The sequence below is a fragment of the Triturus cristatus genome, chromosome 5_1, assembly GCF_964204655.1.
Source record: "Triturus cristatus chromosome 5_1, aTriCri1.1, whole genome shotgun sequence".
Classification (NCBI taxonomy): Eukaryota; Metazoa; Chordata; class Amphibia; order Caudata; family Salamandridae; genus Triturus; species Triturus cristatus.
The window spans coordinates 4881048-4908026 of record NC_140587.1 but is presented as its reverse complement, the minus strand read 5'-3'; the positions used below and the strand labels follow the sequence as shown (position 1 = coordinate 4908026).

The 26979-nt window shown below is 49.2% G+C and overlaps 1 protein-coding gene across 1 annotated transcript in view; it reads right to left on the bottom strand.

Moving 5' to 3' along the window:
• The window catches only part of LOC146829919 (3-galactosyl-N-acetylglucosaminide 4-alpha-L-fucosyltransferase FUT3-like), a 99225-nt gene extending 86910 nt beyond the window's left edge, over window positions 1-12315 (bottom strand). Inside the window, exon 1 of the mRNA XM_085604191.1 lies at window positions 12217-12315. The gene's annotated coding sequence lies outside the window, so the exon portion shown is untranslated. The remainder of the gene's footprint in view (window positions 1-12216) is intronic.
• Between the last annotated feature and the right edge of the window lie 14664 nt (window positions 12316-26979).

The following is a 26979-nucleotide window of genomic DNA, read 5'->3' as shown; positions in this document are numbered from 1 at the left end:
CCAGGGAGGACCTGGCCTGGCAGTTCGGTCTGGACTGTTCCTATGAGGCACAGGGTCAAGACTGTTTTGCATATGGCTGGGTCTAAACTGGTGTTGCATGGTGAGCAAAAGAACAATGGCTTTAACCCAGATCTCTTGACTGGGGGTGAATGTATGATTTATTCAGCATTCCGTCCATCATTTGTTTGCTTAGCACTTTTCACCCTAAGTGGGATAGGTATGCCCAGACGTGGGTCCCTTGCTCACTGCGCCACTGGATTCAAGCTAGCCTGGCTCATTTGTTTGCGTAGTACAGATGTGGCTTGTTTCTTGGCCTGGTCTATTGTGGTATCTTTTATGAAAGCTTTGAGACGATGCAGCTGGTCTGGACAGGGACAGTGGCTGAGGGGGAAGTCAGAGTATCTTCTTGTGGTTTGGGAGCTAATGCTTTGCCAGGGAGGTTGTTGAGCAGTGAGTTGCCTCCATCTAGTAGGGGATCACGTTTGTCCTGCTCTTACGATGGCAGCTTCTAGAAGAAAATGTTTCACATACTTGCAGAGTTTGGGATGTCTTGGAGTTCCTGGTGATGGCCCTTGGAGTGTGAACGAGAATCATTCTTGGTTTGCTGGTGAGTGAAGTAATCTGGGTCCATGTCAGAGATCTTTGCTTCAGTCCGTGGGTGCTCAGGTTTGGTTGACCTCCTGGAAGACTTTGTATAGCTGGATTTGAGTTGCTGAATGTTGTTGGTAGAGAAGATCTTTTCGTAGAGTTCTTTTGTTGAGCATCCAGGTGAGAGTTGGAGGAAAGAAGAGAGTTATGGATGGAGAGAAAGAGGGATTTCACCTGGGAAGCGAAGCAGAGAGAGGAGGAAGCAGGAGCTAGGCCTCAGGCCCTACACAGAAATGAGCCAGGAGGTAGGCCCCTCACGGAGTCGCACATATCACCTGGCCATCAGATAACCAGAAAATAAGCAGTCAGGAAAGTCTGATAGGAACTCAATTGAGAAATAGAAGAAGCAGCATGGCACCCTTGTGCGAGCACAAGGAGAGCGACGATGAAGGCGTTCGCCACTCCCCCTGAACACGCTGGACAGACCTAGAGAAATAGTATCCAGAGAAGAGGACGAGCCCTTCGCACAACCTTTCTGTCATCTGCTGGCCTGATGGACTGAAAGGAAGGGCCGCCAGTGTGACCGTCCGTGGCCAGAGGAGGGATCCTTCAAACCTAAAGACATGGCCATTTCTGGAGACTGCATTCAGCATGGAGGGGGATTTAAAATGGAAGTACCCCTACATGCTTGAGACGATGGGAAGGCTATGTTGGGAAGAAATGGACAGAGCTGACCGAGCCATGATTTTTCCGCTACTGCAGAAAGGTACAGCATGAACAATCTACGTGCCTTGGACGCAGATGGACAAAAAAGAGCTCAGGAATAAACTGCCCCCCCCCCCCATTGATGGACGGAGCAGGGAAATGGATCTCATGCTTCGAAAAGAACATTGCGGGTATAACCATAGCTATAGAAGACATTGTCGGAAATGGCCCTTTTTGCAGGGTCATCCCTAAACTTTTTGCCTTCCTCCTGTATTTTTTCTGACCTGTTTGTGTTGATTTTATGACTCTGGGCACTTTACCACTGCTGATCAGTGCTAAAGTGCATATGCTCTCCCTTTGTAAATATGATATGTGAATTGGTATATCCATGATTGGCTTATTTGGTTTACCTGTTAGTCCCTAGTAGCGTGGCCTGTGTGTGCCCAGGGCTGGTAAACCAAATGCTGCTGGTGGGCCTGCAGCGCTGGTTTGCGCCACCCACAGAAGCAGCTTGTAAAGTGTATCTCAGGCCTGCCACTGCTGTGTCTGTGTGCAGTCTAGAACTGCCACCTTGGCTGTGAAGTGCACCCACTTCCCAGCCACTGAACCTTCCCTTGGCATCATGCAAGCCACCCAGGGTGCATTGTATGTGTAAGGTAGGACATGCTCTGATATGTGTAGCATGTCCTGGTAGTGAATTACACCCAATTTCGTTTTTCACTACTGTAAGGCTACCTGTTCTACACAGGCCAGAATGGGGAGTTTGACTATTAGACTCTATAGTCCTAACTGACCCCAGGAACATGGTAGAAAAACGAGTTTAGTATGCCTGAGCTCAGAATATTAAAATACATCTTTTAGTGAAGGTTATTTTTATATTCTGTGTTTGAAAGTGCCACTTTTAGAAAGTAGGTATTTTCTTGCCTAAGCCTTCCAGTGTGCTCTGCTGTTATGTGTATTGGCTGTCTGGGTTTGGAGTGACAGGGCTGGGGAATTCCAAGAGACAGGGTGAGGTGTCCCAGTGGTGAATGGAGAGATCTGCATCTAGATGGGTGGGAGGAGTTGCTCCTGGGACCTGAATAGGGCTGTGTCTTCCCTCCACAATGCTGGCTCCACCTCCTGTGGTGCGTCTGATGTCTCTGCCCTGCACCCTGAAAGGAAAGCAGCAGCCTGGTAAACAAAGTGCTCCAGGACTGAGCAGAACTGCTTCTGGCTGGGTTCAGTGACTTGTTACTCTTTAGAACAAAGACTTTTGGGGTATAAATATCTGTGCTGAAACCCCTACATGTTGTATTGCCCCTGGATCTCAAGACCATCCTCTGTCCGTGGAACTGAAGAAAGCTTCAGGAGAGGACAGTCCTGGTGTTGTGTGCTGTTCCCTGGATTGGCCTGCAGTAGTTTTAATTGGACTGGAAAAAGGAGGGAAAAGGAGCTGTAAGATAACGTTTTAATCTTGAACCTGCAATCACCCAAGGGCTAGAGAGAGAGCTAGCCCCCTGACTGAAGTCTCAGGACCAGTAGACTTCATTTTGAGGCTTTAGCGACAAAATGATCACTAAAGCCTAAAAATCATCGCCCCGCACGTTTGCGGCCAGAAAATCATCGCTACAGCTGCTGAGCATAAAGAAAATCGTCGCATCACTGCCGCTGAAGGCTCGCTGGCCTGATCATCGCCCCGCACGTTTGCGGCCCGAAAATCATCGCTACAGTGGCTGAGCGTCCGGAAAATCGACCCTAACCCCCGTTAGCGAGCGGCCGTGACCAGAACGTGAGGAAAAACATCGCTAACCCGCCGGAGCGTCATTTCTTGTGGACTATTTGCCAACATCTCAGAACTGTGAGTAAGAGGGGTCGCAGAGACCACTGTCCTGAACTGAACTTTTCCTTACCCATTGGAACTATTTTTGCAGCATCCAGAGAGAACTATTTATGTAGAGTATTGTGATTTCCTCGTTATTTGGTCTTGTGATAAGTCTCTAATAATATAACTATTTTCTTTGATAACTACCTGTGTTGTGTCCCTTTGTAGTGTTCCTCACTGTATTTACTGTGTATGATCAGCAACGCTTTACACGCTGCCTCTGAGATTAGCCTAACTGCTCTTGCTACGTTACCACAGGGTGGAGCAGGGATTGTCAAGGGGGTGCAGCCCTTCACCCTGACTTAGGAAGAAGGGTCCCTGCTTGGACAGTGGCCATCCACTGCCAACCAGAGACCCCCATTTCTAACAGACATCAAAAGCCTACTCCGCAGCCTCATCAGGGAGCAGACCGACAGTGTTCTACCGAGCCCTCAGCCCCGCGGTCACTCTTATCAACACCGAACATGACGGGCAGCATTTAGCTCATTCAGACACCAAATCTGGACAGCTCTAATGGAGAGATTCCCTGATTGCCCAGGCATAGGAGGACTGATGGCTGCGATCATGAACCCTGGGGAGACAGAGACTGAATTCTTAGACAGATTTAGAGAACGATGGGGGCAGGAGACAGGTCCCCAGGTCTCATTCTTCTACAAAATCCCCAAGAGAGGGCTACTCACCAAGATCCCTCCTGGATTAGATAGTGTAGAAGGGCTAAACATCAAACCTTTTTGTGAAATACAGGCCCACATACTACACTATTACCGGAAGAGACAGAAAAAGGACAGGGAAGGCAAAAGCAGGCCCAGAAAGACGGAGCCAAACTGGTACAACATAAGCTGAAGAAGACCGCCCTTGAGGGGCCACGCTAGCCCCAATGTTCAGATGGCACACGTCTCAAACGGAGCTCTGCTTATGGACCCCAGAGGGTGTCTGCCCAATCCTGGTTGCTGAGGCCAGAGAGGCTGAGTCCAAACTAGCCTTGTAGAGTGCCATTATTGTCACGGAATGGGCCACATGGCTAACCAAAGCTGCTTAAAAATTTACCACCATCAGAATGGGATAGTACCGGGACAGCCCCCACAGAGCATCCACCCCCAAATCCAAGCGCAGAACAATGTAAATAAATTCCACAATTAGCTTCAAGGAAACCAGACTGCAGCTGCCTCACCAGGGGGTTGGCCGGGGACAGGGCAGTCGCCACAACAGACAGGAGCTCAGTACCGCAGGGGCTGTACCCACAGCCACAGAAGGGTGGAGTGACTGTCTGGGGTGGCAGCGCCCTATAACAATCCCAAAGTACCATAGTCCAAGGCCATTCCCTAAAATGACCTCTTCCCTCCATACCACTCTCAGTCACATTTTCTTACCTGCCACCACAGTCAGCCTTCAGGACGGCCCTGCTATGTTGACCAAGAGTCCGCATTAGCATTCGTCATCTGGGTACCCGCAGAGGTCCCATGGCCCCACTGCTGTTTGTCCCCCAGGGTGAGGCTGGCTTACCACGCCCCTTGTGGAGGACAGTCTAACGTGGGAACTGGGTGGTCCCCCAGCTGGTGCATAGAAACAGGCACCCAGGACTGCTCACCTAAGTCCAATTTTTGGTGGACTACCTAAGTCACTCCCACCGCAGGGTTTACCACCCAATAGAGGCCCCTCTTTAGTTCCAAAACAAGGCAAATGCTTCAGGATCAGAATCGGGAGCCTGGTTCCTTAACACACAGAGGGCAGCGCTGGCCATGATGCAAGCAATATTATCAAAACCTCCTGGAAAGTCCAATCGCATGACCCCTGTCCACAGGAAAATCCATCAAATATATTAGCACCACCACCATCAGGCCACGCACATAAAGTTCCAACGAGACCCCTGACTCTTACTGAGAAAACACTGCAAACACGCACAGTCCCAGCCATTTCCCTGCAGGTTCCCACATGGGGCACACACACGACTATACAACCACCTCGAGTGTCCTAGTCTTAAAACTAAACCACGCCCATAAACATGGGTAACCGCCCACCGGGACCAGCCCGAAAACTTGCCAAAGATTCTCGACCCTTCCAGTAGAAGAGCGTAGCCCGGTTACTCAGCTTAATTAGGGACAAACATTGCTCCATGACACGTGCCGAGGCCCAAGGATACATAATGGAACGATTAAACTAACATCCAAACACCCACTTCCCTTCACAATTTCACGCAGCACACGCAGGTCAAAAGGACACCTTTGCCTCGATCAAAGCATCACGCCTTTAAACAAAAACAGCCCACGAAAGAGCGTGGTCCCCACCATGGCTAGGAGAGGGGGAATCCAAAATACAATAGCATTCAAACAGTTTGCCACCCACTACTCCCTTAAACTTCTAGCACCTCTTAAAACAGTCTCAAACTCACAATCCTCCTGAAAACCTTAGCACTTCCTTTTCAGTAGCCCATGAGGATATCTTTAGCTCACGGTTAAAGCATGGAGTGCATCGGTAACGTGTAAATGCAGGCATTTTCCAGACAACTGCCTAATCATGTGCTTTTTCCAAATTAACCCACAAAACCACAGCTCTTATCCTACAGGTCCGTGATCGAGCTGAACGTGCACCGACACTGCCACGGCCGCCATTCCTTTCACCAAAGCTTTCAAAGACTTTCTTTCAGAAGGCCAGTTGCTCAGGTAATACAGGATATATTGAACATTTGCAAAAATGCCTTGGAAGATATTGTTTACACTACACCAAGACACCTCTGGGCACCCAGACAACTGACACCTCACCCAAAGAAGACTCTACAGCCACAAAATGCTTTCTAAGTTATGTCATTTTGCATTTTTGTGCACACCATACTTATCCTAGGTACTCTTGAGCCCCTCAGGCACTAGTATATGCTTAGTCTGGTAAATTCTGCTTCTACTTTCTTGCAACGCGTGCGCAGAGGCCTCTCTCACCTCACATACAATACCTGGTATTAACACATGACCACCGCAGGCACACAAGCTACTAACAGGTCATGTTATGTATGTTCACTGATACCTCACACCGTAGGTGCAGACCGGCTTATTCTATCTCAGGCGATAGCCCCCGAAGGAGCAAAATGCCTCATCCATCTGCACCTATGAAGGATCAGAGCAAACATCCATCCCCATAGAGTAGAACCTCATGGGGCATTAGTAAAACATCACCCGGCACAAGACCAACCCCACTGCACTGTACTGTACAGAGCCTAACAGCATCCAACCCGAGGTAGACAGGATGCGCCTAAGGGGCACCAAAGGGGAGGACAGTGTTTGGCCACAGGACTTTGTAGAGAAGAGCTTTCTGGGAAGGTTGTACAGATATTAACAACTTTATCAAAAAAGAATACGGCAATCATGTTGGAGTAACAGATAGAGACACCCTTTCCAAGGAGGAGAGAGATTTTACAATAAAGAAAAGCCCTCTGGATGAGTTATGTGCTAACTCTAGCTCACTTGCATAGTAGGCGCTACGAGTGGCTCTAATCTGTCTGTGACACTCTTTTAAAGCCTTCTCGTAAATTTATTTGCTCATGGCATCATATTTTTTGCACCAAAGGTGCTCACAGGTCTTTTTTTCTTGGAAAAGCTCCTCACTCAACCATTCTGAGGAAGGTCTGACTCGCCTCATAGTACGATGAGTCAGAGGCGCGATCACATCAAGAGCTTGATTAGCCACATGAACGCACTCACTTAAAATAGGGCAGTTTTGAGCCAGTTGCAGATGGTACCTTGGTCCAGTTCCCTGACTTGCTCTGCTTGGAGTCATTCATCGAAGGCGTTAAGCGGGTAAGAGCAATTTGAAAGGAGATGACATAATGGTCTGACGACATTACGGGGAGACGAGTGTCCGCTGTCACTCTGACAGAATTGCAAGAAAATAGGGTCTAACGCATCACTCAAAATATGCGGAGTGTTTCCAAACCCTCAGTGAGAGTAGTAGCCAAACGACATCTCGTCTCCTTAAAATGGAGATTAAGGTCCCCTAAAACAACAAAATGGAGGGTATTGTAGCGGAAAGGAAGGTAAAATGTCCACTAATGGGACACTCGCACTTGCCATCAGAGAACTGCATCATCTGCCAGCCGATTTGGGAGAGGGGTGCCCCGGAGCAGGACTGGTTGCATAGTATGTTCTTGTGGACCCCCCTATGATGTCGAAACCATTCACATCACTGATGGCAGTTTCCATTTTTGTACTTCCGTTATGTGGTGTCCTACAAGTAGTGGCTTCATGCTGTAAAAACACAGTCCTCAAATTAGGTATTATGCTATCATAGCTAGGGAAAGAGAAACGGACACTACAGACACAACGCACTTTCGAATATTAAAACTGTCATGACATATGAGGAGGATAAAGTAGTTGAAGAATCAACTAGAGGGGGGAGTGTTGGAATGGGTAAATACAATGTCAAAGAATACTGTGGAATGTGCAGGTACGACAGCAACAATACCAATAAATGCAATGCCAACATATGCCATAACCTGTGCCCATGTCACAATGTCAATGCTCATAAATGCAATGCCAACATATGCCATAACCTGTGCCCATATCACAATGTCAATGCTCATAAATGCAATGCCAACATATGCCATAACATGTGCCCATGTCACAATGTCAATGCTCATAAATGCAATGCCAACATATGCCATAACCTGTGCCCATGTCACAATGTCAATGCTCATAAATGCAATGCCAACATATGCCATAACCTGTGCCCATGTCACAATGTCAATGCTCATAAATGCAATGCCAACATATGCCATAACCTGTGCCCATGTCACAATGTCAATGCTCATAAATGCAATGCCAACATATGCCATAACCTGTGCCCATGTCACAATGTCAATGCTCATAAATGCAATGCCAACATATGCCATAACCTGTGCCCATGTCACAATGTCAATGCTCATAAATGCAATGCCAACATATGCCATAACCTGTGCCCATGTCACAATGTCAATGCTCATAAATGCAATGCCAACATATGCCATAACCTGTGCCCATGTCACAATGTCAATGCTCATAAATGCAATGCCAACATATGCCATAACCTGTGCCCATGTCACAATGTCAATGCTCATAAATGCAATGCCAACATATGCCATAACCTGTGCCCATGTCACAATGTCAATGCTCATAAATGCAATGCCAACATATGCCATAACCTGTGCCCATGTCACAATGTCAATGCTCATAAATGCAATGCCAACATATGCCATAACCTGTGCCCATGTCACAATGTCAATGCTCATAAATGCAATGCCAACATATGCCATAACCTGTGCCCATGTCACAATGTCAATGCTCATAAATGCAATGCCAACATATGCCATAACCTGTGCCCATATCACAATGTCAATGCTCATACATGCAATGCCAATGTATGCCATCATGCATGTACAAATGACAATGCTGTTACCAGTGCAAGCTATGTCAATGTATGTCATGATCTTGGAATGCAAAACATGTCAATATTGGTAAAAACAATACCAATGTACACTATGACAACTCTACAAAGCTATTGAGAAAGTTGATAAAAATGACCCCAGTGACTGCCATATTATTTTTAAGAGATCCAGTGAACTCACACCATTGCTGTCAGATTTACTCAAGATAAACTCTCCATCAACCCTGAGTCAGAGATACGTGGTCAGAGCGGCCCTGCGACCTGCACCCATGCCTACCTAAAGACAGATCACAGGTGGGGTCTCTCTTAACCCAAATATAAACGCGCTGCCAGGGAATACCTAAATCAAGCCCACTGATAGATAACCAACAGGTCCATGGCAAGTGGCCCCAATAATACATGTTTCGCTAAAGGATCATTTTGACCAAAAATACCACAAAACTGGATGCCACATGTAGATAGCAACACTCTGCCATTCAGGACATGCTATGCATGCCACGCATAGTGACCACGTGTTCCTCATGCTGGACTTCAGCACACATACACACTGGCCCACACTGGCTCTCCCTGAGGTCCAGAGCCCTCTGTGTCTTTATCAGATGCCTATCCTTGATCATTTATAACTGTAATACCTTTTAAGAATTCAGAAATCAGTTTGTGGTACTTCACAAGATAAGTTACCCTTTTCTCAACCACTGCTTTCCCCCTTTGTTACCCCCTTCACCCCCACTGCTCTCCCCCCTTTGTTACCCTCTTCTCCCCCACTGCTACCCCCTTTGTTACCCTTTTCTCACCCACTGCTCCCCCCCTTTGTTACCCTCTTCTCATCCACTGCTCTCTCACCTTTGTTACCCCCTTCTCACTCGCTGCTCCCCCCTTTGTTACCCTCTTCACATCCACTGCTCTCCCCCCTTTGTTACCCCCTTCTCACCTACTGCTCTCCCCCTTTGTTACCCCCTTCTCACCTACTGCTCTCCCCCTTTGTTACCCTTTTCTCACCCACTGCTCCCCCCCTTTGTTACCCTCTTCTCATCCACTGCTCTCTCACCTTTGTTACCCCCTTCTCTCCTGCTGCACTCCCACCTTTGTTACCCCTTCTCACTCGCTGCTCCCCCCCTTTGTTACCCTCTTCTCATCCACTGCTCTCTCACCTTTGTTACCCCTTCTCACTCGCTGCTCCCCCCTTTGTTACCCTTTTCTCACCCAGTGCTCTCCCCCTTTGTTACCCTCTTCTCATCCACTGCTCTATCACCTTTGTTACCCCCTTCTCTCCTGCTGCACTCCCACCTTTGTTACCCCTTCTCACTCGCTGCTCCCCCCTTTGTTACCCTCTTCTCATCCACTGCTCTATCGCCTTTGTTACCCCCTTCTCTGCTGCTGCACTCCCACCTTTGTTACCCCCTTCTCACTCGCTGCTCCCCCTTTGTTACCCTCTTCTCATCCACTGCTCTATCACCTTTGTTACCCCCTCTCACCTACTGTTCTCCCCCTTTGTAACTCTTCTCACCCACTGCTCTCCCCCTTTGTTACGTTCTTCTCATCCACTGCTCTCCCACCATTGTTACCCCCTCCTCACCCACTGCTGTCCTCCCTTTGTTAACCCCTTCTCACCCACTGCTCTCGCACCTTTGTTACCCTCTTCTCATCCCCTGCTCTCCTCCCTTTGTTACCCCTTCTCACCCACTGCTCCCCCTTTGCAATGGCGGCTTTTGATCCCTGAAACTGGTGAGACGTCAAGAGGTGATCAGAGTCTCTTGGAGCGAAGGGGCAGTTTTGCTGCTAAGAGCACATGGGGTCGGAGTCTTTAAAAATGTGCCTTAAGAGGGCATTTTTTATTAGAATTTTGAAATGAATTTGACAAAATGCACAGGGTTTACAGACAGCTCAGACGAGGCACTCAGATTTCTTCCCAATATTTTCATGATTTGAAAAACACAAACAATGGTGGGGGTGGTGGTGGGGGGCGAGCAGGAAGTAAACTGTCAAAGCCTTGAGTCCGAACCGTCCATTCTTTGGGGCAGATTTATGTTAACTGGCGCATACCTGCATATCAGCAGGGATGCGCCAATTATTATGCGCCACAGCTGCGCCACCATGGATGCGTCGCATTTACAATGCGGCGCACCATGGGGCAAAAACGGCACAGATGCGTGACGCATCTGTGCCGTAAAAGTGGCGCATTGCTGGAGTTGCGTCGCAAGCACGACGCAGCTCCAGCAATGTTCTGGGGGGCCCTATCTGTACAATGCTGCGTCAATCCTTACGCCCGCTTTAGGCAGGCGCAGGGTTTTGACGCAGCATGGGCCTAAAAGTGACTGAGTGAAATCTTGTAGATTTCACTCAGCCACTTTTAGGAGGCGTTCCTGCGCCGGAACGCCCCCACCTGCCCTGGAACGCCTACATGTGGCGCAGGGCTTTACAGCGTGATGCATGTCCCAGATGCGTCACGTTGTAAATACCCCGCACCATGGCGCAGGATTTGCGCCGCTGCTGCGTCACAAAAGTGACGCAACGGCGGCGCAAAAGTGGCGCAAGTGCAACATAAATCTGCCCCAAAGTATTGGGCCTTAGAAATGAGAGACGAGTCACGGGTTTGTCACCAGTGCTGAGTGTGTTAATGAAACACGAGTCGAGGGAAACAGGGTTCCCACAGGAGCAACCACAGGTGCTGCCGGAGCCGGGGCTGCAGAAGAGCAAAGCCCCCCACACTTTAGTGGCTTTGGGAGGATGAAGGGTTGGGCCAGCCCTGCTGTGTTTTGAAATATAGCCTGCTGGCTGCTACGGATGGACTCGTTTATTCTCATTTCATTAATTGATGGCCATTCCGAAATCCGATCAACCTCAGCCTCAAATAGACGTGCAGTGGGTCCCAGCAGGGGGCCTGGAGCCCCGCTATGGCCCCCATGTATGCAGGGGGGGGGGGCTTTTACACTATGCAGATGGTATGTGATACAAGGTTCCACACCCGACCTCCCCCGCGGGCCTCCTGCGCTCCTCAGTGTGCCCTTCTCCTGCAGCGCCTCGGAGCCTTTCTATACACTAACCGACCCTTCATAGCGCTAGCATCAGATGCTTCGGACCTGCCCCTCCACTCGCAGGCCTCTCACTTCAGCTCCGGGATGTGCATGAGACTCCCCTCCCCCCGCCAGGCCTCACTGTGACTCCTCCTAAAGCGCCTGGGAGCCTTTCTGTGCCAACCGCAGGCTTCATAGCGCTAGCATCAGTAGCTTCGGACCTGCCCCTACGCTCGCAGGCCTCTCACCGCAGCTCCAGGATGTGCACACTACGCACCTCACCTCCCAGACCTCACTGTGACTCCTCCTGCAGCGCCTCGGAGCCTTTCTATACACTAACCGAGTCCGACCCTTCATAGCGCTAGCGTCAGCAGCTTCGGACCTGCCCCTCCGCTCGCAGGCCTCTCACCGCAGCTCCAGGATGTGCACACTACGCACCTCACCTCCCAGACCTCACTGTGACTCCTCCTGCAGCGCCTCGGAGCCTTTCTATACACTAACCGAGTCCGACCCTTCATAGCGCTAGCGTCAGCAGCTTCGGACCTGCCCCTCCGCTCGCAGGCCTCTCACCGCAGCTCCAGGATGTGCATACTACGCACCTCACCTCCCAGACCTCACTGTGACCTCGGACTGGGCTCCTACCTTCAGGGGTGTCAGCAGCAGGCTCCGCCCTCTGCGCCCTCGGGCTTCTAACCGCTGCTATGGGCTCCTCTCTTCACAGGACGGACACGAACCTTACAGACCAGTGTCTGTAAAGCGGTCCCAGGGCCCCCAGCTAGAGCTCCAAAGGGGCTTGAGAAGCAACTCGGGGAAGTGGTGAGCTTAATTCAAGGTGTGAGAACCGGCTCGGTGAGTCCAGCGCCCAGAAACCTTTTGCAAGAGCTCACCTTGTACCTACCTCCGTGGGATGCAGGTACTGAACAGACCTCATTCCTGCCTTTCTCCGCGCATGCGCAGTGAAGCATGCCCGGCTGCACAGGCTTGTTAGACCTGGCACCTTGGCGTGAGTCTCCCTCCCTCTTTTTGTCGCTGTGCCTCATGTGTTTATGGTGTTGGCCGCTCAGCGCGCTGTGCCACTGCCAACCAGTGTCGCGGTGCGAGTGCTCCCTTTGTAAATTGTATATGTTGGTTGGATTCCCTGATTGGATTGTTTGATTTACTATCAGACCCCAGTAAAGTGCGCCAGGAGCGCCAGGGCATGTAAAGGCAAACGCCGCTGGTGGGCCTGCAGCACGGGTTGTGCCACCCACAGAAGCGGCCGGTAAAATACGTCTAAGGTCTGCCATCGCAGAACCTGCGTGCAGTCTGGTACTGACACGCCGACCGACAGGTGCCCACACTTGCCGGTCCCCGAAACCTTCCCTTAGCTGCATGTTAGTCACCCCTCTGGTAGGCCCACGGGCAGGGTGCATTGTGAGCCTGAGGTAGGACAAGCCTAGATGCGTGGCATGTCCTGGTAGTGAACGACCGCCATTTTGTTGTTCACTACTGTAAGACTACCCTGTTCTCATAGGCCAGTATGGGCGGCCTGGATTATTACACCCTATGATCCTAACCGACCCAGGGAACATGGTAGGAGATCGAGTTTAGTATGCCTGAACTCGGAATGTTAAGGTACATCTTTTCGCAAGGTTTATTTTAATATTCCGGGTTTGCAAATGTCACTTTTAGAAAGTTGGCCTTTGCTTGCCTAACCATTTCAGCCGCCTCTGCGTGGTGTGTATCTGATGTCTGGCTGGTGTGAGTGACAGGGCTGGGGGAACCCAGATGGGCAGGGCTAGGTAGCCTGGTATGAATGGGACGATCGACAGGTGGATGGGTGGGAGGAGTGCTCCTAGGTTCTGAATAGGACAGTGCTCCGCTACCTCGAGGCTGGCTCCACCCCCTGTGGAGCGTCTGATGACTCTGCCCTGCACTCTGAAAGAAGAAGCCTGCATCACGTAAACAAAGTGCTCAGAAACCGGACTGAACTAGGCAAGGGCCCCCCTGGCCTGGGAGAACAAAAGATTTGTGGTATAAATGGAGGAGCCCTGCTCCTAAGAAACTAGATCCGCTTTTGACCAAGAAGAATCTCTGCCTGAGGAGGAGGCACCGGGAAAGCTGTAGGAGGAAGACTGTCCCTATCCTGGGGGATTGGCCTGCAGTGGTGACCTCGCTGCCAAAGGGGAGAAGAGAAACTGTTGCTGAAGACTTTGCTTTATTTTTACTTTCAAGACTTGTGCTTTTCCAAAACGATCTCCAAGGGCTTGGAACTGAGCTTGCCCCCTGAACGGAGCCCCAGGACCATTGGGCTCTACCTGATCTTCACTCGCCCGCTGCTAGACCGTGGTGTCCTTTCCCTCGCCGGAGCTGTGACCCTCGTGCCGCAGTCCCTCCCTGAGCCGTGACCAGGACTGCTTAGCCGCCCCCGCCTTGGGAAGAGCCTCGCTCGATCGGAGCCGCTCCCCCTACGCTGTGTTGGGCTGCCCTGTCACCTCGCTCGCTGGAGGCTCGCTGTGCACCTTCACCCTCCCGCCGGAATCGGCGTTTGTGAGCATCTCCCAGCCTCGGACGGCCCGGACGCATCTGCGTGCCCGGCTGCCCCGCTTTGTTCACCCGCCACCTGCAACACCCGCTCTGGTCGTGAGCCTGAAGATCAGACCCCCATCGTGAAGTGTGGGAGCCCCGGACGCCGCCTCGCTCTTCTGCTGAAGAGCCGCTGAAATCCCGCACCCACCTTTGCGTCAAGAGACAAGGTACTGTACTTACCACTCCGACCACGAACTCACATCGGATCCAGGGTCCGCAACGTTCTGATTTCCCTGTCATCTGCCGTGTGCTTCCCGGTCGCCGCTTCAGCCGAAGTGTGCTGAAGCCTGCAGTCACCTTGTGCCCGCCTAAAGAACTTTCCGTACAAAGAGAACTTTACCGTATTCCTAAAGAATTGTGGCCCCATCAGTTCAACGTTACTGGGCCTTGTATTTAACTCTGCTGAAACTACATAAAAGCTTATTTTTATATACTACCGGATTGGTGTCCATTTGTGGTGCATGCAGGGGGTTTACTGTATGTGTAATTGCATTTGCTTAACCGTGTACGCCTGAGACTTAGCCTAGACTGCTCGCGCCACGCACCTAGAGGGTGAGCAGGGGTTATTCTGGGGAGTCATCCTTCGCCCTGACAAGAGGTAAGGGGTCCCTGCTTGTTGTGGGTTCACACCTGCGTCAACCAGAGCCCCCTCATTTCTAACAAGGCTGGATTCCGAATAAATGGAGCAGAGGCAGACACGTAAAAGTAAGACTTTTCCGACCTTGCACTGTTTACTGTTGAAAAGGAAAAGCTGAGAATGGTTGGGCGAGACCTCAACGCCCTCAATGGCAAACCACCACTGCTTGTAACCAACGGGAGCTGATAGACCTCACGCTTGGCTTCCAAACGACACCCGCCATCTTTGTAAGGCTACCGGGGGGGGGGGGGTTGCGCAGCGGCCCGCCCCTTGGAGGGCGGCCGCCTTAGTGCCACAGGAAGGCACAGGGGTGGGAGGTCGAGTCCCTGGGCTAGTCCGGGGGAGACCCCAACAGATAGCTGTTTCCGGCGAGGGCGGGCAGGAGACAGGGGTACTTATACTGTCTCCGCCCCCTCCTCGTCCTCTTGACCGCACGACGCAGTGGGAGACATACAATATTCGTACATCCTCCAGTCACCTTCAGTAGACCTGCCGCCCATTCCTCGCGCGCGCCGTCCTCCCCTAGCCACTCATTTCTCATGCTGTCATTACCTCCCCCAGGTGCTGCACCACCAGATGTGCGGTACCCTTCCTTAAGGTTGGGGTCCCTTAGGGACAGAATTTGGCAAGCAACTAATTTTGTGACCTATAATCGGGTAGTTATGTTGCATGACCAGATCCAAATTGCCACCCGTTACTTTTATCCTTCAACGGATGTGCTTGTTCACAGTAATGGCCGCCCCGCACGTGAGGTGCATTTACGGGGAATCTAGCGTGGCGCTTGCTGGCAACACGAACAAAGGTATATGGCTTCGCGCTTTACCAGGAGCTATTGCTCAATGGTACGTCTTGTACCGGTGGTTGGAACGGGCCACACAGGACAAGGGTTTGAGTTCCGCAAAAGCTGTCTAAGTGTCATAAATTGGCAACATTTCTAACTCTTCTTTAAAGTCTAAGTAACGCTGCGATAGTCTCGGCGGGCCGGTGCCTGGCCCCGCGCGGGCCTGGGAGGCAGAGTGATTTGAGGAAACAATTTCAGCCGAGGTACTTTGCTGTATGTGTGGGAACGAGTGTCCGCCTCTAACTGCAAGGGAAAATGCCCTGGGTCCCACACAGAATCGGCTTTCATTCGGTTTAAGGAGATGAGTATTGATAATGCGTAGGGATTGTTGGCCCAATTCTGAGCTTTAAGATGTGCTGCGATACTGGCACAATTGAGAGATGGAGTTTGTGTCTCTGGTGAGGATAATTTTCCAGTTACAGTTGCAGCTTCATTAAATTTGTGATTAAAATGGTATCTAAAAGGAATGTCGTGCCATGCGGCTGATCACATACCACAGTCAGTCTGCCCTTTCAAACTGCAAACTTTTCGCACCAAGGGCCCTCCTGCTTCTGGTGCCTTGCGGCAGGGGTGCGATCCTCTAGGGGTTTTGTTTCTCAAACTGATGCAAGTGCTGAGAATTTTTCGCCGTCGTCTTGTTTGGATTACGCTCGCGATAAAGTGTCACTCATAGGTGCATTCTCACGAATTACACTGACTTAGGGAACGGTCACACATAGCAGTCTAAACTTTGGCTGCTTTGTTCAATGTGTTTTTGAACCCAGATCATCTGTGTAGGTTTGGCTGATGCGGCTATTGCATAGCACCCAATCTTTGCCTACTGGTCATACAGCAGTATAATTGTTCTATCTGCAGCAGTCTGTGGGGAATGTCTGAAGTTTTGCAGAAATGGTGAGGGAGGTCAGGTTCGGGAACCGGTCCCCGGGACATGGTTTGGGCCATTAATCACGTTGATGGTTTCTTATTTACGGGCACATTACAGCCTTGGGTACAGTAGCCACACGGACCTCTGCTTTACTGCTATATTTAATAACGCACAGACGGTAGGTGCATTATGTGGTGTGCAGTTGATAGGCGGGATGCATTAGTGTTAGAGCAAATGTTTGGTCTCACGTCCCCTTCCCTTCCACAGAGGTCCCAATTCTGTCGTAATGCCTTGCTCCAAGCTGAGTTCACTAATTTCAGAATTCATCAGGTCAGACTTCCACAGTTGACAAAGAGTAACTGAGCAGAACCTCAACCACTCTGTGCTGCAGGTCACGGTTCGTTGCTGAAGATAGATGATAGCTCCAGCTCACTGAAGGTACTACATACTGGTCCAGTGGCTACCGGGCTGACCACTGCCCATGATGTTTGTATTAATTGGGGGTTTCTGAAGACCTCGAATAGTCGCACTTACACACAGGTACTTGGCAGCGTTGGCACTGGGAATAGGTGAAGGAAGCTGGAGTGGTTCTTGACGGGTGCCCCGGCCTGACAGTTATTTTAAAATTATGCACTGCCTAAAGTAAGTGTGGTGTGATACAGTGGAATTTATTTCCGTTGTCGTGTGCTGCACTGTTTGACCAATATTAGGCCATAGATGAGCATGTCCATTGAACAACAGTCCCACAGTGTCGAGGTCAGCACAGGATACGTCGCGTGTTTGAGCAGCCACGACATGAGCCATGCTTCGCAGACGCCTCACACAAGCACACAATTTGATTAATTTCATTATAGGACCACTCAATGCAAATACAGTTAGGGGCACAGACTGAGGGAGAGTTCTTTCCCATGATGGGGTTGACTTCTGGAGCCAGCGAGACAATTTGAACTATACCGGCAATCAGCATCACAGGTCCCGCCGCCCTAACATGTTTCAGTAATGTGCATGGGTAGGTTGACATGCGCCGTATCATTGACGGATTTCGCTCCCACTGTAGTGTCATTTATAGTCTTGGAATGTCACCCACAGGGGCGCGGTCATTATGAAAATGTCATACATAGCAATATGAAACCTTGGCAGCTAGGGATGTAGGCGGCGGGCCCTCGTTTTGCTTGCTACGTCGCTTTAATTGTGGCCTAGTTACCTTATGGAAATAAAAGTATCGACTGACAATGGTTTGGCTTGTGGTAATCTGGGATTTTCGGTGAATCCCCAGTGTCCTGTCCGGCGCATGGGTGGCGGGCGCCGCGAGAAGTCTTTTTCGTATTTTGCTTTGAGCGAAGATTTCGCTGCTTGGCCAACAAGGCCTTTGGCCACCAGGAGGTATGCAGGTGGCCCCTTATCAATGTCTTATTGAGGCATGTTCTACTGTTGACAGATGGTAAAATGGTTGTCAGTTTTGGCCTGGGGTCGGCAAGTATGGTTTCATCTTTCACCTACCACTTGTGCATTATTGGCCTACAAGCCAAGAAATACTTCACAGGGATCTGCTCACACCAAAGCGGGCCAAGATCACACAAAGCACAGGATGAGTGATTGGTGTCTGACAGATAGGCGAATCATGAGATAGATCCCTGAGGTAGCGCATACATATCTCAGACTAGATCAGTGATAATTTTCTGTCGGGTTGCCTTTGGTTGCTTGGACAGGTACGCTCTGGTTCCCCCCTGGGTCACGCTGTCCTGTCTGCTCCCTGGTATGCGAGCAGAAGTTTGGGAGGGCAAGGCTTCACTTAGGGTGGTGACTGTCGGAAGGTGATGGTTGTACTCCGACTAGTGCTAGATTCAGCCATGTGAGGTAAGAGGAGGTAGAGCGGGCTTGTCAACTCTTAACTACACTCGCATGGGCACTTCCTGGCTGGAGTAGCTTGGAATAGGTCTTGTTCGTCAGCCAGGCAAATGTATCAGTGGACCGTCGCCTATCTTTAGGCAGGTCTATTCAGTCATAAATCCATGGGGAGTTTAGAATGGATGGGGGCACATGTCGTGTTGGGGCATGATGGCCTCTGGTAGGGTATGGGTTAAGACTTGTTTTGGCTGGACCTCGGAGAAGCCCGGCAATAAGTGGTTTCTGGCTTCATCAGGCATGGTCTTATACACGCCGAGTCCACAGGGTGTTTGGAGGGAGATGGGGTGCACCTCTCTAGTTTAGGCATGGGCCTTTCCTGTGGACCGAGGGGAAGCTTTGGCTGCAGCAGGTTGTAAGGAAATAGGCTACCTTGGTGGGGGGGCCCTGGTAGTGACGGGGGCCACTCCCAAGGCTGTGGAGGAGTTACAGGGCGATCCAGGGTCTGCACATACCAAGGGGTACAGCATGCAGCAGCACCGTGGGGTGCTAAGCCAGGATACCCAGGGATGTTTAGCGGGTCCCCTGGAAGAACGACGGCGCCCCGTTAACCGAAAGGCGGTTGTGGGTCTGAGCAACCGGGGGCTGCCATGTATGCTCCGCCCACCCATCACGGGGGGGCGTGTGAAGCATGTGGACTGGTGGTCCACGGATGGGAGGGGTGGACCCTCCCAATATTTGGTATACACCACTTGGCGTTGCCATGGTGACTCTAGGCTTATCAGACGGGCAGGCGGCATAGGGCTGGCCTGCCCTGGGATCGCCCGTAAGATAACCCACCTTGTTTGCATATTGGTTATGCTAATAAACCTGCAGCAATATTTCTCCACTTACATTACAGTGTCGTGTGTTTTATTTATGCACTTATGTCCTTATGTGCTTTGTGATAACTGTTGCCGATATTGGCACTATGTAAGGCTGCCCGGGGGGGGGGGGTTGCGCAGCGGCATGCCCCTTGGAGGGCGGCCGCCTTAGTGTCACAGGAAGGCACAGGGGTGGGAGGTCGAGTCCCTGGGCTAGTCCGGGGGAGACCCCAACAGATAGCTGTTTCCGGCGAGGGCGGGCAGGAGACAGGGGTACTTATACTGTCTCCGCCCCCTCCTCGTCCTCTTGTCCGCTCGTTCGCCTTGCCCGCCCCTCCGCTTACCCGGCGTCCGGAGGGACAAAAGGGGGGGGGGGCAGGTTTTTTCTAACAATTTTACTTTGTGTTGCAGGAGGAGTTACAGGGCGATCCAGGGTCTGCACATACCAAGGGGTACAGCATGCAGCAGCACCGTGGGGTGCTAAGCCAGGATACCCAGGGATGTTTAGCGGGTCCCCTGGAAGAACGAGGGCGCCCCGTTAACCGAAAGGCGGTTGTGGGTCTGAGCAACCGGGGGCTGCCATGTATGCTCCGCCCACCCATCACGGGGGGGCGTGTGAAGCATGTGGACTGGTGGTCCACGGATGGGAGGGGTGGACCCTCCCAATATTTGGTATACACCAGTTGGCGTTGCCATGGTGACTCTAGGCTTATCAGACGGGCAGGCGGCATAGGGCTGGCCTGCCCTGGGATCACCCGTAAGATAACCCACCTTGTTTGCATATTGGTTATGCTAATAAACCTGCAGCAATATTTCTCCACTTACATTACAGTGTCGTGTGTTTTATTTATGCACTTATGTCCTTATGTGCTTTGTGATAACTGTTGCCGATATTGGCACTAAAGAGATGGACTCACTGGAGGCTTCCGGCAAGCTCGGATAGACACCCCTCAACCAATTGGAACCGCGCTCCTTCTATGTGCCGTAAACACCCGTTCAGCACAGCGCCCCTCAGCGGCGACAGGTCAGAGTGCGGTCAAGAGCCATGTGTGCCCGGGGAACCTGTCCATTCCCGGCCCCTAACATCGGAAGATCGCACGGTTTCAAACTATTTCTTGTTGAAAACGACTGCAGACCTGACCAAACCCTCCTGTGTGTTACACCCCCTCCCCCCCTGATGACACTCTGTTGTAAAGAAGAAATGTAGGAAGGCCAATCGATGTAAAGCCGGATAGTGGACTTATGCATCAAGTTACTTCCTTGTGGGATGGTTACAGGAAACAAGATAGATCCATATTAGGCCCCACCAGGAGCAGCCTCCGTGCCAGGCCGCTCAGCCCTTCCACACGAACTGACCCCTTCTCCCACTCAAACACCCTCAGCAATCTGATGACATCACAGACTGCGCAGCAACAGAGAGGATGCATGAATCACTTACTAGATTATAACAAACTCCACTGCTGTTCCTTGGCGCCTGCAACAGCTTCAGAACCAGGGGGGTCATCCCAAAGCCATCACGACCAGCACCCCCTTATCTCGCAGACAAGCCCCCCGTCTCTGGTGCTTCTCGTCACACCACAGCCAGGACTACAACCATCAGACGCCGGCGAGGAGTTGTGAAAAAGTGAAAACATTACAGGCGGCCCTATCCATCTCTGGAATAACGTCCCCGTATCCATCAGCCTAAATATAGGACAGAGTTAGAGACCCCCTCTTTAACAAACACCAAATCACAGCGCATCATTCGTCAAGCTCCCATGCTGTTCACTCGTTGATCTTAGACGCGTTTGTGGTCTTGTGCAGGGTTTCTTTGCCCTCTGGTAGGTGTGTGCTATAGAAGTACCACACACATACACACTGGGGGGGGGGGGGGCGGGGCAGGAAGCCTCTTTCTCATTGTAACGGGACTGCATCTCGGGGGCGGGGGGCAGGTAGTCACAGGTTTATGCGATTGTTCTGGTGGGACAGCAGGATTGTCACTGCTGGAATGGAGGAGCTGAAACTCTTCACATGGACTCCCCACCCGGACATGCCGTCTCCCGCCCTACCGCTTGTCCGGCGTGTGGATGGGGAGCATGGCTAGGTAGGACCTTGTAATGTTCTTTTTTGTGTTGCAGGCGGAGTTACAGGGCGATCCGGAGGCAGAAGGGTACCTCTTCAGGAGCACACTAGAGGTGCCCGTGCCACATTCCAGGAGTCCTCAAGGCAGGTCCCTGGAAGACAATCGTCAGCGCCCGCTAGTCCTTAGGGCGGTTGTAAGCCTCAACCACGGGGGCTGGCCTTGCAACGCTACGCCCTGAAAGGAACGTGAGTACGTTGGTGGTCCAGTGGTCCACTTGATCCTGGGGAGGGGGATCACTCCGTAATTGGTAGCACTGATTGGGTTGGCCACGGTGCAATTTGGCTCATCCGGCGGGCAGCGCACGTATTTGTGGAAAGGATTGAGTGGATATGCTGGAAAGATCTGCACATCATTATTTGTACACCTATGATATAAGATTATATCAATAAATTTTGTAAGAGCAATATTGGGTGCTAAAACAGAGCCAAATACTTATCCACTTAAAGTATTATACTGTTCTTCGTGACTACAAGTCATCCAAAGAATCAAATCCACTTAATCGGCAATGTAGCACACCACAAAGTCACGCATTTACATAGCAATACCACAGCGTTTCCACTTGAGAGATCATGTCCATCAAACCATATGGATTACGAAAGACTACAGATCATTCTCCGATTCTTTGTTGAGGTATTATGTTCAATATTAATTTCCAATTCAAAACAGCAGCCGACGCGCGTTTCGCCCGCAGGGCTTTTTCAAGGCTGCAAATATTATATACAACAGTCAACAATCTTTTCTTGATCATATATTAACATATATCATAGAAACGATTGCAGTCTCATTTGCCATATATATTAAAAAAGTGAGATTATTCAGAAACACCCGTGATAGCAAGAAAAACCTCTATCAAAAAGTCAACCACCAACTAATATAATCCATGGAAAAAGGTAAGTTGCACCGAAAAATTGTGACGTGAATAGATTGGATAGGCATCCAAGGGAAAGGTATCAATAGAGATTAATGAAACTAAATACTAAAAACATGTTCTATAATAATTGCTCTCAATAGTGAGAAACATAGATCTCACCTCGAATAGTTATTGTTTTTAAGTGAGCTGTGAACCTCTCCTAACGATATCAAGACTTGCTTCATGAATTCTGCAAGTAAATCCATAAAAGTACATGTTGAGTAAAAATAGTGTAAGAATTTCTCTGTAAGAGACCAAATAGAAGTACAGTCCCCGAGCAACTATGTTTGTTAATATCGCCTCTCAAATATGGGTCGATTCTTACCCGATAAAATGTTTCCATCACATGTTCATACATCGAGTCACCATTGATACGCAATTTTAAATTCTTAAATCTTCTTTATATGTGGAGATTGTTCACATTAGGACCATATTACGTCCTCTCTGTTTGAATGAAACAAAGAAGTCCTTATTTTACATTCACTGTGCATGTATGATTGCTAATCAGACACACACTTGATCACTTATAAAATATGTGTTAGCATGCAAGCAAATTATATGTGGTGATCTCCCACAAAACTTTATAATTTGTGGCCCACACTAATGATCCTAGTCCAATGGTGAAAAAGTAAAAGAGGGAACTACAATATGCACTTTGTTTACATCATGTATAGGGCGTGGCTTAGGAATCCCTCAAATATTTAGTGGCCTTCCGAAGACCACCTCATACGGTGTGAGGCCGTGTATGTGGCATTGATCTAATGAATAGCAATGCTAAAGGCAGTGCATGAGGCCATTCCAAAGATGTGGAAGCCTGTATCTTGGCTGTAGTAAGAGCCGTATTATCCTTCGTAGCGTACGCCTCCACCCATTTACTAAAGACACAAACCAATACCAAGACATACTTCAGGTTGTTACAGCGCTGAAGCTGGATGTAATCCATTTGCAGGACCTCAAAAGGCGCAGTAGGTATCACAAACCCTCCTGTGGGAGTTCGTGTTCCCTTTCCAGGATTATACTGGAGACAAATCAGACATGACTGGACTATTTTCTTAGCCGTACCGACAATCTCTGGATGATCCCAAACTTGCATAAGTTGCTTTGGTATTGAGGATGCTCCAACATGTGCCGGCCCATGTGCCATGTGAATTATGGGGTGTAAATAGGCTGTGGGTAACTGTTGCAGGGATTCTGCTTATGCGCAGAACAATGCGCAGGAAGCCAGGACCTCAGAGAATTGTGGTGTACCAAAACTCCCCTCAGAACCCCTTATCCGACTAGCTTAGTGTCCAATTCGTTATCCGAGGTTTAGCTTGGCGGTCCCAATGTATAGACAACCCAGAACAAACGACTTAGAATATGCTCAGGAATGGTGGGAATCAGAAATACCTGTTTGTAATCATTCTCATATCAGTCCACAACAGAATAAACAAAGACACGGTAAAGTTTAAAGAGTTTATTTTATAAACTCCTTCTGGGGAACAACATATTGTAGCACAAAATGTTTGAGGATATCGATACCCACAATGTTATCCGGCGTGGTCGAGGAAAGCAAAAATGGACATGCTGCAGTGAATTTATCAAGACTAAATGTAAGTGGCTGTGACAGTGGGCTAGATGTAGGTGTCCCATCGATTCCTATTGATGTTATCATTGCACCAGACAGGGGAGCCCTAGGAACCAATTTTTTAGACAGAGCACTACGAGTAGCTCCTGTATCAACTAGAAACCGATCAGTAGAGTCTAAAACATTTGCATCAACATAAGGACCTTTCTGATCTACTGGGACCTCAACCGGTTCCTTACCCCATCCTAGGCATTCCTATGCATAATCAGAATCCGCAAGACCAGTGGCCGAATAATCAGATATTTGGTATGGATTTTGTCTGTCAAAAGTATTAGAATAATTTGGTCCATGTTCAACCGCCTCTAACCTGGGACGAGTTCCTATTCCTCCCCTATTTCCTGAATTTCCTGGGCGTTCTCTAATACTTCCTCTACCCCGTTGATACTTCTGACCTCGCAAAAGGGGGCACTTAGAACGCGAATGTCCAATCTCTTTACAATAAGCGCACTGATCAGAAGACAAAGTTGATCGAGAGAAAGGGGATACACCAGGGGTATATACTGAACATCCGCCTCTACCACCACCTCTGAATGGTGGACCATATACTTGAGCCAACATAACTTTCGTTTTTAACTCCTTAACCCTCTTATCCTCTTTGCCTTTTGCTTCCAATTCCTGACGCTCATAATACTGGGCCATAGTCAAAAGGGAAACTGGGGAAGACGTAGTCAATGAACTCTCACTGGCCTTAAGGCGACTAGCAATTTCTGGCAACATGGCAGCGACAAATTCGTCGACGAACAGATGCTTACCCGTGTCATCTGTCAATGACTGTCCACTAAAGTCATGAAATGTCTCTTAAAATCGTGTAAAGAAATCAGAAACTGACTCATCCGCTTTCTGTTTAGAAGACGCTAATGTAGTAGAATCTATTTTCTTAGGGGGTATAAGAGTTTTTAACTTAGTTACAATAGCTTTGGGAAGATCTAATATCTCCTGTTGTGGTTTCTGCGCAGGCTCTCTAGCCGCATCTCTTTCTTCTAAATGCACCCAAGTATCACCATATGCTACATTATCATCTATTTTCCGCATTGTTCTCCACATATCAGGGGGCAAAATTATTCCAAAAAACATATCCATGTCTGGCAAGGTCATAGTGCAGGAGCTAATGGCTCCTTCCACTTCTTCATAGAAAGCAGCTGGAGTTTTCCGGGGGTCGGGCAAAGCAGCCTTAAGAGCCATAACATCTGCTCTACTCCAAGGAGTATAGACCCAATTATAGACAAAATATTCCTTTGCATCATCTGAATCTTTATCGGCAATTGTTCCCACACCCTTTGGAGGAACATACAGAGGCGCAGCTTCACGCATCGGTTTTACGGTAACCACAGTATCACTAGGGTCATTGTCTGTCCCCAAAACTTCTTCTTTCTGCACTGGGGTCTGAACTGTTTGTGCAGTTTAAACTTTACTGGCTGATTTTTGCTCCATTTTTAAACATAGTGTATCATGTCTTAATTTAACTACTCGCCTAATTAGATCAGTTATATCTGAAAAAAGGAAAGTTCCATAAGTTCATTGTTTATAATCAGGATTGATATCAGTGGGCTCTAATGTTTTAGAAACATGTCTAAACCCAAGTATTACCTCCCAGGTAAACTTCTCTGCAAAATATAACTGCTCTAAATCCTTCCACTGCTGAACCATTGCTACAAGGTCTGGGCAGAAGTAGTCCCACGAGCTTCTTTGCGGGCAGTGGATCTGAGAGTGGCCTTTTCATCAACAGTCAAAGTAGATCGAGTCTGCCGCCCATCTTGCTTATCTAAGTCTTTATCATCTCAAGAAAAATGTTCTTCTTCAGAAAGATCATCCTCAGGGAGAGAGGGAAACATATACGAGGTCGATCTAACAAAATTGAATCATCCTGAGGTTTAATAAGTATGGGATAAATGGGGCACCTAACAGGGTACTGGCCAGTTACCTCTAAACGACGCTCCCTTTCCTCTATTTCTTTTATTGTTTTCATCTCTTTATTTTTTAATTCTAACGCTTTTTGATATATCGTTTTTCGCTTTTCTTTTTCTGCTATAGCTTCCTCTTTCCTCACTCTCTCTCGCACTTCTTTCTCACACATTCGTACACAATCAAACATATCTTGTTAACTCTTATGCTTAAACAAACACTGCTCTACGTACTGAATCTTTTTAAAATCAAATGACCCATTCACTGGCCATCGTAGATCAGGATCCTTTTTTGTATATTTGTTCCACAGTGTACTATACATTATGGAAGAAATACCGTATTTAATGTACATATCCGTATTAGGTGTACCCTCTGGGGGAGGCGGCTGACTGCTTTCTAAATCCATTTTGGTACCACCAAGACAGCAACACAGAATACAGTGTGTGCTGGAAAAAGGCATGCTACCAAGTTTTTGAAAAATATTACTGCTCCAGAATATTCAAAAGTAGAGAAAAATCTTCGCATTACCTGCCTTTATCTTTTGCAAAGGATACATCAAACAAACAAAACCAGAATCTTGGCCAAGCAAATCAAGAGTGCCGCTTCAGCGAACTTACCAAACCAAAGTCTCCAACTGCCAAGCTCTTGGTCGGCCTAATGGTCACTGCAAAAATGACTCTAAAGGATACCTCAGTTGGAACCGGCCAACATCTGGATGGTCAGTTCAAGAAAACCGGAAAAAACACTTCTGCTGCAAAGACAAGGGTCTCTTCATGCAGGACGTCTCCTCAGTAATAGTCCACTCTTCCGGCAAGACCACTCCTTTGGATGGCCACATCTCCGATGAGGACCCACGTGTCAGGCGCCAACTGTGGAAATGTGCTTTTCAATGAGCACACCGGTGCAGGGGTCACCCTTCTCTGTCCACAGGTCCTTAGACCAACAAAATAGAGATTGGCACTGAAGCTGGAATTCAAATAACAAGTTTATTAATCACTCATGAGTGGAGCTACGTCCACACAACACTCTCAAGTGCTGCCTAAGGTAGTACATTGAAGTCACAGAACACAGGCCTTATATACAGCTTTTTCTGCACTGGTAAGCATGTGGATACAAATAGAAGGTGCAGGCCTACGTGGGAATAGTTACCGACAAACATGGGCAGATGGGAAATCACTTAGTCAGCAAAGTGGGAGGGGGAGCAGGAGTGATTATGGCAGCACTA